The 21,331-nt window shown below is 39.3% G+C and overlaps 1 protein-coding gene across 1 annotated transcript in view; it reads left to right on the top strand.

Moving 5' to 3' along the window:
- LOC146822669 (uncharacterized) overlaps positions 1-21,331 on the top strand; it is a 344,571-nt gene that overhangs the window by 68,525 nt on the left and 254,715 nt on the right. The window lies entirely within an intron of this gene.

Below are 21,331 nucleotides of genomic sequence, written 5' to 3'. Positions count from 1 at the left end.
AATCCTTTGCAGACACATTATGTAGATGTACTCCAGTTTTTAAAATGTGATTTACTGCATAAGATAGTCAAGTCAAGTCAAGTCAGATAATTTATATAGCGCTCTACATACCCAGAGGGTCTCAAGGCGCTTGGAGAAGGGTGGGGAAATTACTTGTCGAATATCCAGGTTTTAAGTTGCTTTCTGAATGCTAGGTGGTTCTGAGTGAGGCGAAGGTGAGTGGGAAGTGTGTTCCAGGTTTTAGCCGCTAGGTAGGAGAAGGATCTTCTCCCCATGGTGGTTTTGTTGATGCGAGGACCAGCGGCAAGGGCTTGGTTGGAAGAGCGAAGTTGGCGGGAGGGGGTGTGGAAGGAGAGTCGTGTGTTGAGGCATTCTGGTCCAAGTTCAAATAAAAGATGGAACAAATAAGGAATACTTTGACGAAATCTTGGATCTTCTGCATATAATCTTGTAGTCCGATACTCAGAAGCAGGAATCTGTACTGGACGTTCATCATATCGTCCACCTTTTCCTGTAGGAAACAGCTGGGGAAAACAACGAGCTTCCAAGCTCTCCTCCCATACACTCATGGGAGTTCCTTTTGCTTTTTTCATCTGAAATAGATCAATAGTGTTTCCCATAACTTCTTTAGAATGAATAGGATGTATGCTGAAATGTTCATAAATTTCTTCTTCTTTTGACTTATCCACTTTTTCAATTTGCCCAGTTGGTATTCCTGTGTCTGCTACTAAAACTTCTTCATCTTCATCCATATAAATTGATTCATACCATTTATTATTTCTTTTCAAATATAAATTTGCTCTTTGTACATTTCGTACATCTACCAGCTCCTGCCAAATTTTCTTATTCTTTGTAGGTACACCATTAACCAGAATAACTAATGGTTCAGTTTCCAAACTATCTGCATCAATTGTTTCAATATTTTTTTTCAAATCTAATGGCGAATAGACTACTCATCCTTTTAAACCTCTTTGTAAATCTGAAGGAGGTAATTTACCTGTTTTGGGCTCCATACGAACTATAGTCTGAAACGGATGGACATATTGAATGAGTATAGACTCATACGTATTTAAATCACTAAGTTCTGCAGGAATATCAATCAATTCTAAATTATTATGTACAGCTCTAGCTGGCATTTTATTTTCTTCTAACTTGTTATAACAGTATTTACAAATACGCTGATCTTCACCCAAATCAAAACAATTTTCCAGAAACAAATATGTAGCAAAATCCTTCCACTTAGAATTATTTTCTTTCTCCCTTTTTTTTTATAGAGATCAACATTCCTTGTTTGAGTTTTATAATGGCTTCTCCGGCAACAAATACAAGTAATATTTGGTCTTTCATTAGAGATGATAGTACATTTTGTCATTTGATCTTCAAATGTTTTACTAACAGTGGGTTATACATTTTCTTCCACATTTTCTTCAATAACTGTCATTTCCTGCACTTTCTTGCTCTGGACCAAAGTAACAAAACTCAATATCCTCACAAACCTTCTTCACATCTGATACAGATTCACGGAACAGAGCATTATTCAACTCATGTAACTTTAGTGCTGGACTTTTAGCAAAATACAATCTTCTCACAAACTTTCTCATTTCAGTATGATGAACTGCCAGCATCCTAAAATGGTGAAAAACACTTTGACAAACTTTCCTAGAAAGACAAGCCAGAGAATGTCCTTGCAAACCAGTATTCTCTCTCACTCTGCATGGATCTAGTCTTTGAAGCACCTTAATCTTCTGTTTAACACTTTTTTTTACTATATTCTCTTAGAAAGTCACGAAATTTATCAATAGATTCCTGTCGTAGAGTACAAATACTACTACAATTCCAAGTGTACACTGGGGCTTTAGGACGTCTCCCCATAACCTCATCAGCTAACACTTCTTCCTCTTTTCTTGGAACCATTTTCTCCTTTTCCATTACACAACCATCTTTCACTTCATATGCTCGACCACTGGTGTTAACTGCATGCAGCAAGCTAATACTTTGAAGATAGCTCTCTTCATTAAAAAATGGTTCAGTACTTGAACTATGCTTCCATTCTCCTAAGAACACTTTACAAAAGTTTTTTTTTTCACTTCTCTTTTTCTTTTTCTTTTTGACTTCATTACATTCACTAATTTATCTAATGTACGGATCCTGTTCAAAATTAAAATGAATAGTTTTCTTTTTAATTCCAAAGCCTTTTCAACAATTGATTCAATATGTTTCTTTTTCTTATAAAATTTGGCTTTCTTCCTATATTTTTTCACATCCTTTAGCAAATTGAACATCACTTCTCTCTGAAACATTTTTCTACGAATGTTTTTAAAATCTATTTTTCTTTTTAAGTCATTCTTTCTTACTTCTGATTGTACATTAGCATTTGGTATATTCTGTCGATTGTCTTGTTGTTTTCTACTTGAAACACTATTTCAAGTGGATATATTTTTTACATTTTTTCTTTGCTTGAGGATATTTTTTATAAAATCCTTAGTCTGCTTACCAGAAGGCTTTTTCTTTTTTCCAACATGAGGTTCTTCAACTAATTTTTGTTGTCCAGTTGTCTTCAAATATAGATGTTGTTGCTGTTCTTTTCTCTTTCTTGATTTTATAGGCATCTTTAATTTATTTCAGTGTTGTTCAGCAATACCTGAAAGAAACTAAAAACAAAATACCTTTATGTAATTTAAATATATTACTATATTTTTTATGAGCTGTCCCTTTCCTATGACTGCAAGTCTTACACAATAAAAGCTACACAAATTAAATCTCTGACAACAATTCCTGTGTGCACACAGACTCATGGTGTGATTCTAGGCAGAAAACGATATTTGATTGGCAATTTCAAAGCACATTTACTACTGTGGTTTTGCAAGTGATAATTACTGTAACAGACTGACACATTTTACCTATAGTTTAGAGAGGCAGAAAAGAGCACATGTCCTAACAGCTACTTGAGAGCATGAGCATGTGGAACCTGGGTGAGTGATTAGACTAGAGCAAAGGAAATGAGCCTTGGTGATGTTGAATGTGGTAGCGTTACACACTACTATCTAAAATACCACACAGTGCTGAATAGTGAGCATGGGAGTGCAGGAGAAGCAGCTGCCTGTGTGCTAAGAGTGTGTTTCTGGAGACTGTGTATTGTGAGGTGCAAGAGAGATCTGCATGGACGCTTGCACAACTGCATGAAGACTGCAGAGATGTATGTAAGAGTACATGTATGGTAAGGGTTAATTGGAGTTTGGAACATTTTGGAACTACCTCACCCATGGCAGGAGTGGATGGAAAATCTACCCTGTTGTTTTCAAATGTGTTTGCATTTAATTTTCATCTGTGAGATAGTGATGTGTGCTGAATGCTAAGCATCACAGTTCAAGAAAACAAGCTGCCCCTTTCCTATGAGTGCTAGTCTTACAGAAGCACAGCAACACGAATTAAATCTCTGAAAACAATTCCTGTGTGCACACAGACTCATGGTGTGATTCTAGGCAGAAAACGAAATTTGATTGGCAATTTCAAAGCACATTTAGTACTGTGGTAGAGCAAGTGATAATTACTGTAACAGCCTGACACATTTTCCTTATAGTTTAGAGAAGCAGAAAAGAACACATGTCCTACCAGCTACTTGAGACTATGAGCATGTGTAACCTGGGTGAGTGATTAGACTACAGCAAAGGAAATGAGCCTTAGTGATATTGATTGTGTTAGCGTTACTCACTGCTATCTGAATTACCACACAGTGCTGAATACTTAGCATGGGAGTGCAGGAGAAGCAGCTGCCTGTGTGCTAAGAGCGTGCTTCTGGAGACTGTGTATTGTCAGGTGCAAGAGAGATCTGCATGGACGCTTGCACAACTGCATGAAGACTGCAAAGATGTATGTAAGAGTACATGTGGGGTAAGGGTTTATTGGAGTTTTGAACATGTAGGATCTACCTCACCCATTGCAGGAGTGTAAGGAAAATCTACCCTGTTGTTTTCAAATGTGTTAGCATTTGCCTCTCATTTGTGAGATATTAATTTGTGCTGAATGCTAGCCATCACAGTTCAAGAAAACAAGCTGCCCCTTTCCTACGAATGCAAGTCTTACAGAACCAGACCAACACGAATTAAATCTCTGACAACAATTCCTGTGTGCACACAGACTCATGGTGTGATTCTAGGCAGAAAACGATATTTGATTGGCAATTTCAAAGCACATTTACTACTGTGGTTTTGCAAGTGATAATTACTGTAACAGCCTGACACATTTTCCTTATAGTTTAGAGAGGCAGAAAAGAGCACATGTCCTAACAGCTACTTGAGACCATGAACACGTGGAACCTGGGTGAGTGATTAGACTAGAACAAAGGAAATGAGCCTTGGTGATGTTGAATGTGGTAGCGTTACACACTACTATCTAAAATAACACACAGTGCTGAATACTTAGCATGGGAGTGCAGGAGAAGCAGCTGCCTGTGTGCTAAGAGCGTGCTTCTGGAGACTGTGTATTGTCAGGTGCAAGAGAGATCTGCATGGACACTTGCACAACTGCATGAAGACTGCACAGATGTATGTAAGAGTACATGTGTGGTAAGGGTTAATTGGAGTTTTGAACATGTAGGATCTACCTCACCCATTGCAGGAGTGGAAGGAAAATCTACCCTGTTGTTTTCAAATGTGTTAGCATTTGCCTCTCATTTGTGAGATATTGATTTGTGCTGAATGCTAGCCATCACAGTTCAAGAAAACAAGCTGCCCCTTTCCTATAAATGCAAGTCTTACAGAACCAGACCACCACGAATTAAATCTCTGACAACAATTCCTTTCTGCACACAGACTCATGGTGTGATTCTAGGCAGAAAACGATATTTGATTGGCAATTTCAAAGCACATTTACTACTGTGGTTTTGCAAGTGATAATTACTGTAACAGCCTGACACATTTTCCTTATAGTTTAGAGAGGCAGAAAAGAGCACATGTCCTAACAGCTACTTAAGAGCATGATCACGTGGAACCTGAGTGAGTGATTAGACTAGAGCTTTGGAAATGAGCCTTGGTGATGTTGAATGTGGTAGCATTACACACTACTAACTAAAATACCACACAGTGCTGAATACTTAGCAGGGGAGTGCAGGAGAAGCAGCTGCCTGTGTGCTAAGAGCGTACTTCTGGAGACTGTGTATTGTCAGGTGCAAGAGAGATCTGCATGGACACTTGCACAACTGCATGAAGACTGCACAGATGTATGTAAGAGTACATGTGTGGTAAGTTTTAATTTGAGTTTGTAACATGTAGGAACTACCTCACCCATTGCAGGAGTTGAAGGAAAATCTACCCTGTTGATTTCAAATGCGTTAGCATTTGCCTCTCATTTGTGTGATATTGATTTGTGCTGAATGCTAGCCATCACACTTCAAGAAAACAAGCTGCCCCTTTCCTGTGAATGCAAGTCTAACAGAACCAGACCAACACGAATTAAATCTCTGACAACAATTCCTTTGTGCACACAGACTCATGGTGTGATTCTAGGCAGAAAATGATATTTGATTGGCAATTTCAAAGCACATTTACTACTGTGGTTTTGCAAGTGATAATTACTGTAACAGCCTGACACATTTTCCTTATTGTTTAGAGAGGCAGAAAAGAGCACATGTCCTAACAGCTACTTGAGAGCATGAGCATGTGGAACCTGGGTGAGTGATTAGACTAGAGCAAAGGAAATGAGCCTTGGTGATGTTGAATAGTGTAGCGTTACAACACACTACTATCTAAAATACCACACAGTGCTGAATACTTAGCATGGGAGTGCAGGAGAAGCAGCTGCCTGTGTGCTAAGAGCGTACTTCTGGAGACTGTGTATTGTCAGGTGCAAGAGAGATCTGCATGGACACTTGCACAACTGCATGAAGACTGCACAGATGTATGTAAGAGTACATGTGTGGTAAGTTTTAATTGGAGTTTGTAACACGTAGGAACTACCTCACCCATTGCAGGAGTGGAAGGAAAATCTACCATGTTGATTTCAAATGTGTTAGCATTTGCCTCTCATTTGTGAAATATTGATGTGTGCTGAATGCTAGCCATCACACTTCAAGAAAACAAGCTGCCCCTTTCCTACGAATGCAAGTCTTACAGAACCAGACCACCACGAATTAAATCTCTGACAACAATTCCTTTGTGCACACAGACTCATGGTGTGATTCTAGGCAGAAAACAGTATTCCTGGGTGATACCAGTACACCTTAACTTATGGTGAAGACATACTCCATAATATCTTACAAGTTCAAGGCAGTTGAATATCTTCCAAAACATAAAATGTAAAACACAACTTTAAAACAAGAATCTCATTTATATTTTTTATACCAAAATGCACCACATACATCCCCTCTCAAATTCATAACTCACCTTTAAAAGTAGTTAGTTGAGAAAGAAATGTGGCACTCAGACAGCAGATTATCAGAGCCAGAATATCTGAACTGTACACCTCTCAGCAGAACCAGTAAATGGCAATCTTTCCCTCTTTTTTTCACACATATACATGTTAACTTCAAATCACAGTGCTTCCCACATTTTTTCAAATGGAAACACACATTTCTATTGGTTGCAAATTTCAACCCTTTCCAAATGATCCCTACCCCCAACATGACTTCTGCCTGCTACCATAGCAACAGGTCATGGAACACTGGTGTGAGCAGAGAGGTCAGAAGTTCAGCACACAATGTTTCTAATCCAAAGAGCAAGAGTGCTTGACTTTTGAAACCTAACAGCAAATCCATAGTAATGTTCTGTGGGAACACATTTTTCTGAACCAATACAAAACATGCTTTTAAAAATGTAAACATACAGCCTAGTTTTTAGTGTAGAATGGTCTGAAACAGCCAATGAGCTCTTTTTTTTTTAAAAAAAGTATGTAAGCCTCCATTTTACAACTATCTTTCTTTTCATATTGCCATTCTACTGAAAGACGCCTTCTGAGTGCATCCAGATCTCCTTGAAAGATGTTCACAGTGTGTATTGTAGGTCATGGGTATGTCTTCTGGAGTGAAAAGTATGCAGAAAAAAGAGGTATTTTGAAAGACCTTGCTTTGCCAAATGTAGACATTAAATGGATTGGTCAGAGAGGGTTAAAGTGGCACCAATTAATGCCTTTGGTGAAATCCTTTCTACATCTCCCACAGCCTGACCTTATAATTGTGCACTGTGGTGGAAATGACCTAGGCACTTTAACTGGGTTAGGTCTGGAAAAGCTTGTTAAGGACACCTTTGTGCAATTGATGTCACTTTTTCCACAAACTACCTTTGTATATTCTAATATATGCCAAAGGCAAACGTGGAACTGGTCCAACCAATATTGTCTGCAGATTGACAAAGCAAGAAAGCACGTCAATAAGTCTGTTTCTGCTTTCCTCAGAGACTATGGTATGGGTTCTATATACCACAACAACTTGCGTTACAACATGCAAGGCATTTATAGAGGAGACGGTGTTCATTTCACAGATGAAGGCAACAGAGTCTTCCTCTTGAACTTTAGACTCTGCATCGGTACTTACTTGTAGGTACAAAAAAACACTCAATGAACACAACCGCTCTTTTTAGATCCAACCAACATCTAAACACTTAAACTTGATTTTTAATTCTATTTTTTTAATGTTTTTTTTGCCGCCGTGCGCGCACCGTACGCACACCGTGCGCGCACCCCGCGATATTTAAATTTTTTTTTTTTTTGTGACCTAAGGGGTCTTTCATGGTCCCCCTGAGAAGGCCTAGGGGGTCAGGGACTCTTTACCCTGCCCCCTTTTCTCGTTCTCCACTTGTGTTTTTAGCTCTCTTCTGCCTCTAAAACTCAAAATGGCGGCTGGGGGGTGCGCGCACCCCGCGATTTTTTGAAAAAAAATAAAATGTTTTTTTCACCCTTCGGGTTTCCTTCAGGGACCCCCTGACAAAGGCTAGGGGGTCAGGAACTCTCTACCCTGCCCCCTTTTTCACGTTCTCCACCTTTTTTTTCCCTGTCACACACACAACACACAAAATGGCGGTCGACACTTCCTGATTTCGACCGATTCGAATGTTGACTGTCATGAATCCACCAATCAGAATTACGCTCGCGCACGGCACGGTGCGTGCACGGTGCGCGGCTACAGATATTTATGTACTTTAACTGCAATTTTCTCAGGAACTACTGAATAGATTGACACCATATATGCAAAAGGCACATCCCTGACCTGAGGACTACCTCTTTGCCAAATTTCAAGTAATTCTGTTCAGCCGTTCGGGCTGTACCTTCGACTAAAGGTCCTATGGGAAAATGCATGGAGAAAATGCGTTTTGGGACCCCCCTTTTTTCTCGGCCCCCGCTTGACAAATCACCCCGAGACTTTCAGGGTAGGAGCTGAGCGGAGTGCCCCATTAGTTTTGAAAATTTCGCGAGGATTCGTCAACCGGCGCCAAAGTTATTCAAAATAGAATTTTGAGATTTCCTATGGAAACACGGTCCTAACTATAACTATCTACTTGCAACCGCCAGTAGATAATATACACACACATATATATATATATATATATATATATATATATATATATATATATATATATATATATATATTCAGTGAAAAAACCATAGGTTTCACACACGTTATAGTTAGGAATTAGCATTTAAAAAACCTTAGAAATTCAGTGAAAAAAACCATAGGTTTCACACATGTTATAGTTAGCTGGACATTTTACTCGTAAAAAACCATTGAAATTGCCCCGTTATAGTTAGTTCAGCCAACTATAACTCGCGCGCCCGCAATGCACTGCTGATGACGTCACATATTACATTACTCATGACATGGTCAGTGACATCACTCATGACATCACTGATGACATCTCAAATGACATCACTGATGACATCATCCAGTGAATGTGTGTTTTTCTGAAAATTAAATATGTTTTATATATGTATATCTCAAGGTCGATGAAAGAATAAATGGGTATATTACTGTCTAAATGGATGATTTCTTATTGAAAAATTGATTGTGTAACTGACTGATTAAGTGTATCATAGTGAATACATGGCTTAGTGAGTAATGTTTAAATATATAAATATCTGTATCAGTCTCTCACTTTGTGTATAAGTGGCTGCATGGGTTTGTTGAGTATCTACATGGGTGTCTATATAGGATATTAGTTGGTTTTTTGAGTATCAGTCTGAGTGTCTGCATGGTTCGGTGGGGGGTATTACGTAGTGCATAGGTGCATGAATGATTGACTCACTGTTTGTATGTGTTGATCAGAGCATGTGTGCAGGACTGCATGGGTGGATGAGTGTGTGTATGGGTGTGTTAGTGAGTGAATGACTGTCTCAATAGTGTCTTTATGAGTAACTACATATGTTTTAAACTAGTATATGTGACTATTGGTGTAAATAAGTGAGTATATGTGAGAGTGAGACATTGGAAGAGTTCCTGTATGAATAAGTATGTGTTTCTATAAGTGATTGTTTAAAAGACTAAGTATGTGTAAGTTTCCGTAGAAGTAAGTGTGGTGGTGTGTGAATAACTGTATATGCAAGTAAATGTATGTTTTATTCTTTATTAGCATGGGTGACTATGTGTGTGAGTAGCTCTATGGATAAGTGGCATTGTGTAACAGGATGTATAGGTGTATGAGTACATATGATAAGTGAGTACATGTATGAGTGACTGTATTGAACTGTTGGTGAATGAATGGATGTGTATGTGGATCTTAGAATTACTGAAGAGGTTGTTGTAACTGTTATTGGTATGTCCATTCTTTTGTAAATTTTAGTCTCTATTTTTGTATGTGTGTATCAAAGGTTATATTAGGGTGAGAGGAGGTCTGCCACTCTATCACAAGGATGATGTCATCAGTGATGTCATTTGAGATGTCATCAGTGATGTCATGAGTGATGTCACTGACCATGTCATGAGTGATGTAATATGTGACGTCATCAGCAGTGCATTGCGGGCACGCGAGTTATAGTTAGCTGAACTAACTATAACGGGGCAATTTCAATGGTTTTTTACGAGTAAAATGTCCAGCTAACTATAACATGTGTGAAACCTATGGTTTTTTTCACTGAATTTCTAAGGTTTTTTAAATGCTAATTCCTAACTATAACGTGTGTGAAACCTATGGTTTTTTCACTGAATTTCTAAGGTTTTTTAAATGCTAAGTCCTAACTATAACGTGTGTGAAACCCATGGTTTTTTCAGTGAATTTGCAAGGTTTTTTAAATGCTAATTTTTTTTTTTCTTCTATTTTTTCTAACATATTTTTATTTTAATTTTCTTACCTTTTATAAAGACTATGATTAAATTTTTAAAATTCTTTAATATGTTTTTTTAATATATTTTTTAAAATAAACATGTAAAATTTATTAGCAGTACTTTTTTTCTATTTTTTTTATTATTTTTTTAGTACGCGTACCGTAAGCTCACGGTAAGCGTACGGTTCACGTAACGTCCGTAATTTTTCTACGCTGCTTGCGTATAGTTACGCAATTTGCGTAGCCGCGCGTACTCCGCGTGGGACGCGTACGCGTGTACGCTACACGCGCACGTTACGCGGAAGTGTCGGGGAGTGACTGTTATGCGCATGCGCGCAAGCGCGTGTCTTTTTTACGCGCATGCGCACTTTTGCCGTAAGCGTACCGTAAGCGTACCGTAAGCGTACGGTAGGTCATGTGATCATGAAACACAACTTTTGATTGGTTGAAACTACTTTCAGTTCTAGAACTCTCCTACACCACACCCATTCCCCTCATTTCTGCTTGTGATCCCTTAGGAGAAGGAGCTGGGTTGTCTTTGTGATACGATGGCAGAACAGCAGAGCTCTTCTGAGAGTGAGGCTAGCACTAGCAGCACTGTCTTGAGGCAGAGAGCGAGGAAACAAAAGCCCTCTTATGTATGGGATTATTTTACTTTTCCTGAAGGCCAGCAAAAGGTGAATGCACCCTTAGTAACTTGCAAGCTGTGTAAGCGTGTACTTTCTAGAGGTAATCCTGACAGGAAGTATTCCTTTGGGAATCATACCATGAAGAGACACCTCCAGGATGTACACAGAACGACACATGGTCATCTTTTTGGAGGTAACTCTTCAGAAAGACAAGCAAGTACATCCACAGCAGCTCAGCCTGGACCATCATCTGCAGAGCTGACTCCTTCTTCTGCAGGTCAGGTGAGCCCTTCATCTGTGGGGGGAGAATCTCCTTTTGCTGGCCCTCTGGAAATGAACCCTCGATTTTGAAGGGTTGATATTCGATGCACCTTTTGTCAAGATATAATTTGCCATAGGGAGACCAGTGTTTCCCTAGTGAACAACAAAATAGATCAGCACATTTGTCGCTTTGAATAATTTCCCCATGCTTTCTTTCCTCTGTCCCTGCATGAACACAACGGTTCTTTTAAGAGCCAACCTTATCTTTCATCTTTTTTTTACATATGTTTTTAAAAACTTTTTTTTTTTTTTTACCGTACGCGTACGGTGCGCGTACTTTTTTTTTTTTTTTTTTTAAAAACACTAAAAATCAATTATCACATTACAAGGTCCTTGAGAGACTACAATTATTATTATTGACTTACCATACTCACTCAAAAAAATATTTATTCATTTGTTTTTTAAAAAAATAGCTTTAAAAATGGTTCTAGTTTTCGAAAATTTTCTATATCAATCTGAAAAAAAAGAAAAAAGTATTAATATTTTTAAAACATTTTATAATACAGTACACATATTTACATTTTTTTCAAAAAAATATTTTTGCCTTATTTTTGCTGTTTTCAGAATATATTGCATTTCACTATAAATGCACATGTCCAAACTTCTTTTTCAGACCACCACCATGTGTAACCTGGGTGGCTGCCTACACTCCAGCAAGGGCAACCAGCCTTAGTGATGCTGAATGTATTTGCATTACAGACTGAAACCTGAAAACCCCACTCGCTTGTAAATACTGTGCATGATTATACATGGCAAGCAGCTGGGTGTGTGCTAAGAGTCTGCTTCTTCCCCCAAAAAATCGCTCCCCCTTTTTCCTACTAATGCAACTGTGAAATCACCAGAGCAAAACGCAATAAATCTCTGCCTGTAATTCCTATTTCCACACAGAGTCATGTTTTCACATTAGTCCCAAAACGAAATTTCTTTGCCAATTTGAAAGCACACTTACTGCTCTTTTTTTTTGGCAAGTGAAAATCACTTTTACAGACTGACACATTATGAATCCACTTTTTTGATTTTCTTAAATGCACATGTCCAAACTGCTTTTTCAGACCACCACCATGTGTAACCTGGGTGGCTGCCTACATTCCAGCAAGGGCAACCAGCCTTAGTGATGCTGAATGTATTTGCATTACTGAGTCCAACCTCAAACCCTTAAACTATTCTTTTTTTTTCCAGTACACCTTAATTTATCGTGAAAACATAGTCCATATTATTTTACATGTTCCTCACATTTAAATTTCTCCCAAAACAGAAAATAATAAACACAACTTCAACAAAAAGAATTGCTTTTCTATTATTCATTTCTTAATTTACCATATACATCCCCTCTCAAACTCTAAACTCACCTTTAAAATTAGTTAGTTGTGAAAGAAATGTGGCACTCAAACAGCAGATTATCAGAGCCAGGATCTCTGTTGTGTTCACCTCTCTCCTCTCAGCAGAACCAGATAATGGCAAACTTTCCCTCTATTTTTCCACACATATACATGTAAGTTTCAAATCTCAGTGCTTCCCCCTTTTTTTCAAATGTAATCACACATTTCTATTGGTTGAAAACCAACCCTTTTCCAAAAGTACCCTGCCCCCAACTTGACTTCTGCCTAGTACCCTTCCCCCAACTTGACTTCTGCCTGCTACCATAGCAACAGCTCATGGAACACTGCTGTGTGGAGTTAGGTCAGAAGTTCGCCACACAATGTTTCAATTCCACAGAGCAAGAGTGCTTGACTTTTCAAACCTAACAGCAAATCCATAGTACTGTTCTTTGGTTACACATTTTTTTGTACCAATACAAAACATGCTTCTATTAATTTACACATACAGCCTAGTTTTTATTCTAGAATGGTATGAAACAGCCAATCAGTTCTTTTTGTTTTGAAAAAAATATGTATGCCTCCATTTCCAAACTGTCTTTCTTTTCATATTGCCATTCTACTGAAAGACACCTCCTGAGTGCATCCAGTTCTCCTTTGAAGATGTTCACAGTGTGGATTGTAGGGCACAGCTATGTCTTCTGGAGTGAAAAGTATGCAGAGAAAACAGATATGGTGAGAGACCTTGCTTTGCCAAATGTAGACATTAAATGGATTGGTCAGAGAGGGTTAAAGTGGCACCAATTGATGCCATTGGTGAAATCCTTCATGCAAATCCAACACCCTGACCTCATAATAGTGCACTGTGGTGGCAATGACCTAGGCACTTTGACTGGGGTAGGTCTGGAAATGCTTATGAAGGACACCTTTACACAACTGTTTTCACTTTTCCCTAAAACTGCCTTTGTGTTTTCCAACATATGCCAAAGGCAAAAATGGAACTGGTCCAATCATTTCTGTCCGCAGATTGACAAAGCAAGAAAGCACGTCAACAAATCTGTTTCTGCTTTCCTCCGTGACTATGGTATGGGTGCCATTTACCACAACAACTTGCATTATGACATGCAAGACATTTATAGAGGAGATGGTGTGCACTTCAATGATGAAGGGAACAGAGTCTTCCTTTTGAACCTTAGACTCTGCATCGGTACTGACTTGTAGGTACCACTAAAAAAATGACTTCATAAACACAACAGCTCTTTTTAGAGCTCCCTAATATCTAAACTCTTAATTCTGCATTTCATTTTTTTTTTTTTTTTACCGTACGCTTACCGTACGCGTACCCCGTGATTTTTTTAAAAATCAATAAATGTTTTTTTTGTACTTTTCTGTCCTTCTTTGACCCCCTTACAAATGTTAGGGGGTCTGTAACTCTTCTCATTGCCCCCTTTTCTTGTTTTCACTCTTTTTTTTCAGAGTGAAATACACAAAATGGCGGCCGCCGCTTCCTGGTTTCGGCCGATTCGAATGTTTACTAAGATCTAAGGGCCAATCAGAATCTCGCTCGCGCACGCCATTTTTCTTCCGTACGCTTACCGTAAGCTCACCGTACGCGTACCCCGTGATTTTTTTAAAAAACAATAAATGTTTTTTTTGTACTTTACAGTCCTTCTTTGACCCCCTCACAAATGTAAGGGGGTCTGTAACTCTCCTCTTTGCCCCCTTTTCTTGTTTTCACTCTTTTTTTCAGAGTGAAATACACAAAATGGTGGCCGCCGCTTCCTGGTTTCGGCCGATTCGAATGTTTACTAAGATCTAAGAGCCAATCAGAATCGCGCTCGCGCACGCCACCGTACGCGTACGGTAAGCGTACGGTAAGCGTACCGTAAGCGGGCTCAGATATATATATTGATTTCAAGGCTATTTTCTCAGAATCTACTGAACAGATTTACACCAAACCTACAAAAGGCACTTCCTTGACCTAGGGACTACCTCTCTGCCAAATTTCGAGTAATTCTGTTCAGCCGTTCGGGCTGTAGCTCGTTCTAAAGGTCCTATGGAAAAATGCATGGGAAAAACGCGTTTTGAGACCCCCCTTTTATCTCAGCCCCCGCTTGACGGATCCCCCCGAGACTTTCAGGGTAGGAGCGGAGCGTAGCGCCCCACCTATTTTGAGAAATTCGCGAGGATTCGTCGACCGGCGCCAAAGTTATTCAAAATAGAATGTTGCGGATTTCCTATGGAAAAGGGGTCCTAACTATAACTACCTACTGGCGACCGCCAGTAGGTAATATATATATATATATATATATACACTAAAAAAAACAAAGGTTACTGGGACGTTGTAGTTAGGAGATAACAGTTAAAAAACCTTAGAAAGTCATTGAGAAAACCAAAGATTAAAGTAACGTTATAGTTCAGTGATTTGCCAAGTGGGAACATTAATGTTTTGAACTAAAAAAACACAGAAATTCATCAGTTATAATTAGCAGCACTAACTATAACTTGTGCCTCCACCATGTACTGCTTATGGCCTCACATACAACAACACCACTGACATGTTCTATGACATCATTTATGACATCACTCTTGACATTTCAAATAACTTCACTGATGACATCATCCACTGAGTGAGCTAGTTTGTTTTACAGTTTACATAGTGACGGGTAGCTGTCATATTACTTTTCTACCTAATTTTGCACAGCTTGGATTCAGCTAATGCGTGAAAGTGTTTACAAAATACAGGTTGATCATAATGTACCATGGCTGTGTAAAGGTATTGAACACGTTATACATTTTTTTATTCAAGAGTAACTCTGTGCGCATGTGACAGTTGACTTGTGTTCATTATGCTTCAGACAAGTTTTGGGGTCCTTCAGAAAAAATTTCCTACCGGAAAAAGATTCTACATAGTAGATACTAATTTTTGGAAGCTGCCTTGAGTTATGAGAGAGAATTTTGTCAGCATGATCATTTATACTAAACATATAAGACTGTGTGTATGTGTCTAGTTTTGCCAGAATAGATGAACTATTTGCTAGGTTTTTACCACAGTGTGAAGGGTGCAGGTAATATCTTCTTTGGCACCTTCAGATTGCAGTTATTTTGAGAAAATAGTGTTTTTTTTTTTACAACTGTTGCTTGGAGTGTACACTGTTCTTAGTAGATTTTGTTTAATACTCTGGTGCACTTCTCATGAGGGTTTCACTGTCTGCAAACAGTGTGATACAGAGTAAACTCTCTCAATAGAGAAAAGGCTATTTACAATACCTACTTTTCTGCTTATGTCAACTTCATTTCTCAATGTAGGTTTGGTGAGTGTAAACGGGTTGATACTGATAAAAGCTGTCCATAATAGGGCATTTATTTTCGAACAACTGGGATTCACTATTTTGGCTTTCTGTCAACAATTGTATAGATATTGAACAATGCAGTCAATGAGTGTTTCTTTTATATCTGTGATTGATTGTTAATCTGATCTATGCTACCTGTAAAGTGTATGCTAAAGGCTCAATGTTGCATATAATGCTTGTTTTCAACATCTAAGTGAGTTGTTTGTGTGGTGGCAGTAGTAATGGGTGAATTTCTCTGGAGCTATTTTGTACTTACTGCCAAGCATGTAATGTTATACTAATTTATAGAGCAATATGTGTGAAAGTGAAGTTTGTATGACGTCATCTGATTTTATAAATGATTTCATTTGAGATGTCATCAGTGATGTTAGAAATGATGTCATAGAACATGTCAATAATGACGTTGTATGTAAGGTCATAAGCATTGCGTGGCGGGGGCGCAAGTTATTGTTAGTACTGCTAACTATCACTGGTGAATTTTTGTGTTTTTTTTAGTTCAAAACATTAATGTTGTCACCGAGAAATTCACTTATCTGTAACATTACTTTAAACTTAGTTCTTTCAGTGAATTTCTAGGTTTGAAAAAAATTAAAACAGATTTTTTTTATCACACCTAACTATAACGCTACTTTAACCCTGGTTTTTTTCAGTGAATTTCTAGGGATTTTTTTAAAGTACATTTTTTAGGTATATTTAAGGTAGAATAACTGAATAATATATCATGTGTACGGACATTATTCTGAAAGGGAACTGCTTTTGCATTGTAACTCAACAGGAAAGGGTGCACACTTAGCAAAATGTTTCTAAAAATTATGTTTGACATTTTTCCAGCAAGTGCATCAATATTGTAACAGCATACTTTTTATAGCCTTGGTATGTGTTTTATGCTAAAGTCATAATTATAATTCAGAAAGAGAGTAATCAGTTTTCTTTTAATGTATAGTTTAAGTTTCATTATATAATTTTTGTTAAGTGTGTGATTATGTACTAGAGTTCTATATTTTGTTTTAATCTACTGCTTAGAGTTCTTTTTCATGTGTTCAGTTATTATTTGATGTTAATCTTAAAAAAAAGAGTGATTAAAATATGGTTGTCATATAAAAAAAAGGTGTTATCTCTTACAAGACACTCGTGGGAGTTGAACACACAGTACCCTGCGTGGACTCCAAGAGGGATGTTCTTCCTGGTTGGCTCTCGCAACCCTCTCATTAGACTGTACATTTGGGATTTATTAAAAAACAGTGTTTCTCTGTAATTGTAAGCAAAGTAACAGATTACAGAAGTTTATTATATTAGTAAAATTGATTATGATTTGTTCCACTGAATATATAAAGAAATAATATTTTTATGATCTTGCAGAAGTTGAACACACAATCCCTTGTGTGAACTTCAAGCTGCACTTCTGGTCGCGATCTACCCATGAGATTGTGCATTTGTAAGTAAGTTAATAACAGTGGTTTCTTGTAATTCTGAACAAGTTAAGACATTAGAGATGTTGATTAGTTTGGAAAATTGATTAGGAATTGTTTCATGAAATATATAACACAATAATGATTTTACAATCTTGCATTATGTTGGCTGGTGTCTTGCAAGAGGTGCAGGAGAGGAACCACACCTTAAGCAAGGACTGTGATTGGTTCATATGGATGTGTTCATTTAGAAGAAGATTACATCTTTTTTGCTTTCTTTCAGTATTGGATTTTAGTGAGAGTACATATTTTTGGGTTGCTCTCCTTTTCTGTTTTCCTTTCTTCACAAAGATGTCTTCATAAGATTCTGATGAGCAGCCAGGGGCAGCTGCACCAGCTCAGCCATCTCAGCCTGCTCAGAAATCCTTAATGTGTCAATTCTTTGAAAGGAGGCCAGTAGCAAGACATTTTCTGTGAAGTACATTGCCTGTAAACTTTGCAGCAAAGAGTTTAGCCAGGAATGAAGAAATAAACAATATACCATGAGTACCACAGGGATGTGGAGACTCCTGAGATCTATGCATCTGCTAAGGATTGCACGGGCAGAGTTGGCTTGTGCTTCGAAACAAGACAACTCTACAGGGACTTCAAAATTATTCCTCCAGGAGGCACTATGGCTTCGCAGGTTCTAAGTGCACAAGTGGACAATAACCCTGCTTTTTTTAATAAAGCACTATTTGCTGCTTGTGTAAGCAGATCATATTTTCATTAGAGACAAGCAGATCTGCCCTGGAGAAGCTTCTCCAACAGCACCTAGGCAGTAGTTTTATTTTTGTTAACAGTTTTTCGTTAAGATTTCTCCTTTTTTTTTACGAGCTGCTGTTGGTACTTGTTTAACACTTCAAGTTATATGATTTTATTGTACTTAAAAAAAATGAAAATGTCCAAAAAATATTGCAAAGTTTGAAAACACAATTCTTTTTATAGTTGTTGTTTTCAGAGCTACCCTATAGTTTAATGATCTGTTTTGTTTATACTAAGTTTCTCTTTTCTTTCCTTCTTGAAAAAGCCAGCGAGGCAATCCCTTGTTTGCTGTCTGAGGTGGAAGTGTTTCCTGGTTTGCACTTGTGAGCCTCTCACTAGATTGTACTTTTTATAATGGACTTTGCATTTACACTGAATATATCCTAATGTAGTATGTATAATTTATATACACCAGAATAGTAACAATGTGTTTAGTTTAATGAAATGGAATCCATTATATAATTGTGTAGAAGTCTTGGAGCTTTATTACCTCACCGTGTAGCTACAACATGCAGTGCATTGGTTGGACAAGGGGGAAAAAAGTAGGAGAAACATTTGCTCCGTGACACCCGTGGTGATATGCACCTCCCTGAATTCCTGACGTTGAGGGCGAGAGTACCCATCTCGGTCCCCCATGTGGTACAAAAGGTATGTAGAGCATGGGACTGGGCGGTCTGTCATGTGCTCCTATACACAAGACATACCTTTATGGCCAGTGCGAACCTTCATTCAAATAACGCAGGTGATGGCAACAGATAGGTGGCGGGTGTGAGGTTGTAATAACCTATGTGATCTCTATCCAAATGACAGATTTATTACACTCCAGGATGCAGTGGAGGCCTTTAATATTGGCCTGGGGCAATTTCTAATTTTGCTAAGATGGCAGCCACTGCTTGGGGGATATGGCCCTCTTTCTCAGATGTACCCAAGTAGTCCTGTACACGGATTTGATTTTTTTTTTTTTTAAACATATTTTATTTGTCAAAAGCACATAGAGCGGAGCTCTGTAACCCAGAGGCTTCCGCAGCATCAATATGCATTTATCATGACTTTGACACTTTTCTCATATATGGAAAGAATGTTGAAAGAACTTGAAATTAAAGCAAAACAAAAGAGAACAAAGAACATACAATACCCCCCACCCCCACCCCATCGCACTGTTAACCAAGCAAGATCAATATATACAGTCAGAGCAACAGTCTTACGCTCACTACAGTACATTACTAAGAAGTCTCTATCCCACCCAGTGTATATAAAATTAAAAAAACCCAGGAAGGGTGGGGGAGAAGATTAGAGTCGTCCCCGATAGTCTGCCCAGCGCTTCCAGATTTTGTAGTTTTTATGTGGGCACCCCCTCGCTACAAAGATGGGAGCCTCCAAGCCCATACAGAAATCCAAACCTGTCTTCCAGACCGAGACGGAGGGCGCTGCTGCTCTGGCAATGTCGCGGTCGGAAAGGGTAAAACCCAGGACCATAAGGTGATGCTTGTAAACATTGCCCCCGATATCGTCCATGACGTGTAGGAGAACCAGCTTAGGTGAGCGAGGGAGGTCCCAACCCAAAACCTCTGACAGGTATGTCATTACTCCCCGCCAAAACCGCGCCAGTGCGGATCCATCCCATATGGTATGAAGCAAGGTGTCCTCTTCATGCATGCAGCAAAGACACACCGGGGAAGCCACCAAGCCCCCCTGTACAGCCTGACTCTAGTGAAATATACCCTATGGAGGTATTTAAACTGGATGAGTCGAAGGCTCATTGCAATGGCCGCCCGACGAGGGGAGGCAAGGGCCTCCATCCAGTCCTCCTCTTCTAGCGAGCCCACATCACTCTCCCATGCCTCGCGGAGACGCTGCAGGGACAGGGAACTATGTGTGACTAGGGATTGATAAATTTGAGAGATCTTATGGTCCTGCATATCACCCATGAAAACTTTCGCCTCCACCGGGCTGAAGTCGGCCAGCTCCTCCAATCCCGCCAAGCTTGGGAAAATAGCATGTCGAAATTGCAGATATTTAAAAAATTGGGTACACGGCATTTGAAAGTCTTACTGCAGGTCCTGAAACGACTTCAAAAAGGGCCCCCGCATAACATCCCCCAGGGTGGAGATCCCAATCGCAGGCATCCATTTTGCCACAGCGGGGTCTCCCGGGTCAAATGGTTCCACCAACCCATCCTCCTCAACGCCTGCCTCCAGATCCAAAAAACGAGCTGTGTGACCACCGGCAATGCACGCCGCAAAGGCACAGAATATAGGAGCCTGTGCAACGAGTGATCACCCATTAACAGCCATTCTTCAGCATACGCCGGATCCAACCTATTCCCATACCACCATTCATTTAGGACCAACAAGTGCGCAGCCATATAGTACGAAAGAATGTCGGATGTCGCAAGCCCCCCACAATATGTGGACTGAAAACAAGTACGGAGAGCCACCCTGGCCGCCCCACCATCCCATAAAAACTGGCCCAAGGCCGCATTGACCTGGCGGAACCATCTTGGAGAGATAGGATATGGATGATTTTGTAGCTGATGTAATAAATGAGGAAGAGAGGCCATCTTAAAGATGGCCGAGCGACCATATATAGATAGGGGCATGTGGGACCAGGTCTTAATATCCTCGCGCACCCTCTTCCACACCGGCACTAGGTTTCTGTCCCATGCAGTCGACTGCGAATCAGAGAGGAACACACCGAGATATTTCATCCTCCTGTGCACCACCTGCCCCGTGGAGGCCCAGGTACCAAGGTCGCCCCCTCCGTGCATTCATATAGAGGCCGGAGGTCTCACCAAACACCTGCATGATGCGCAGCAGCCGCGGGCCAGTCCTGTCCAAATTAGTGGGAAAAAACAACACGTCGTCGGCATATAGGGCTATACGATCCAACAGCCCATCGGCCCATTCGAGACCGAGATTTTACTCAACTAAATAGAATTGTATGAAGAAAAACGTTTTAAATTATTTTTTATTTTAAATACGTAAACTAAATTACTGAGGTGGTTTTTAAAATACTAATAGTAGTATGCCAGGGGCTGTCATTTACAAATTGAGTGTCCAAAATTTACCTCAGGGCAGATGCTGGGAAGTGAAGGCAAGCAAAATTACTAATTCAACTCCGTCAAGGGTTTATCTCATGGATGGTGAGGGATAGTGGTGGGGGGGCTAAAATAACTTCCTACTTCGACAGGTGTTTGCCTCATGAAAGGTGCTGGGTGGTGATGAGGGACAAAATTACTATTTCTACTCCAACAG

The sequence above is a fragment of the Triturus cristatus genome, chromosome 5_2 (genome assembly GCF_964204655.1).
Source record: "Triturus cristatus chromosome 5_2, aTriCri1.1, whole genome shotgun sequence".
NCBI classification, from domain to species: domain Eukaryota; kingdom Metazoa; phylum Chordata; class Amphibia; order Caudata; family Salamandridae; genus Triturus; species Triturus cristatus.
Note: the sequence above shows the minus strand (reverse complement) of the source record. Positions and strands in the feature narration are given on the sequence as shown.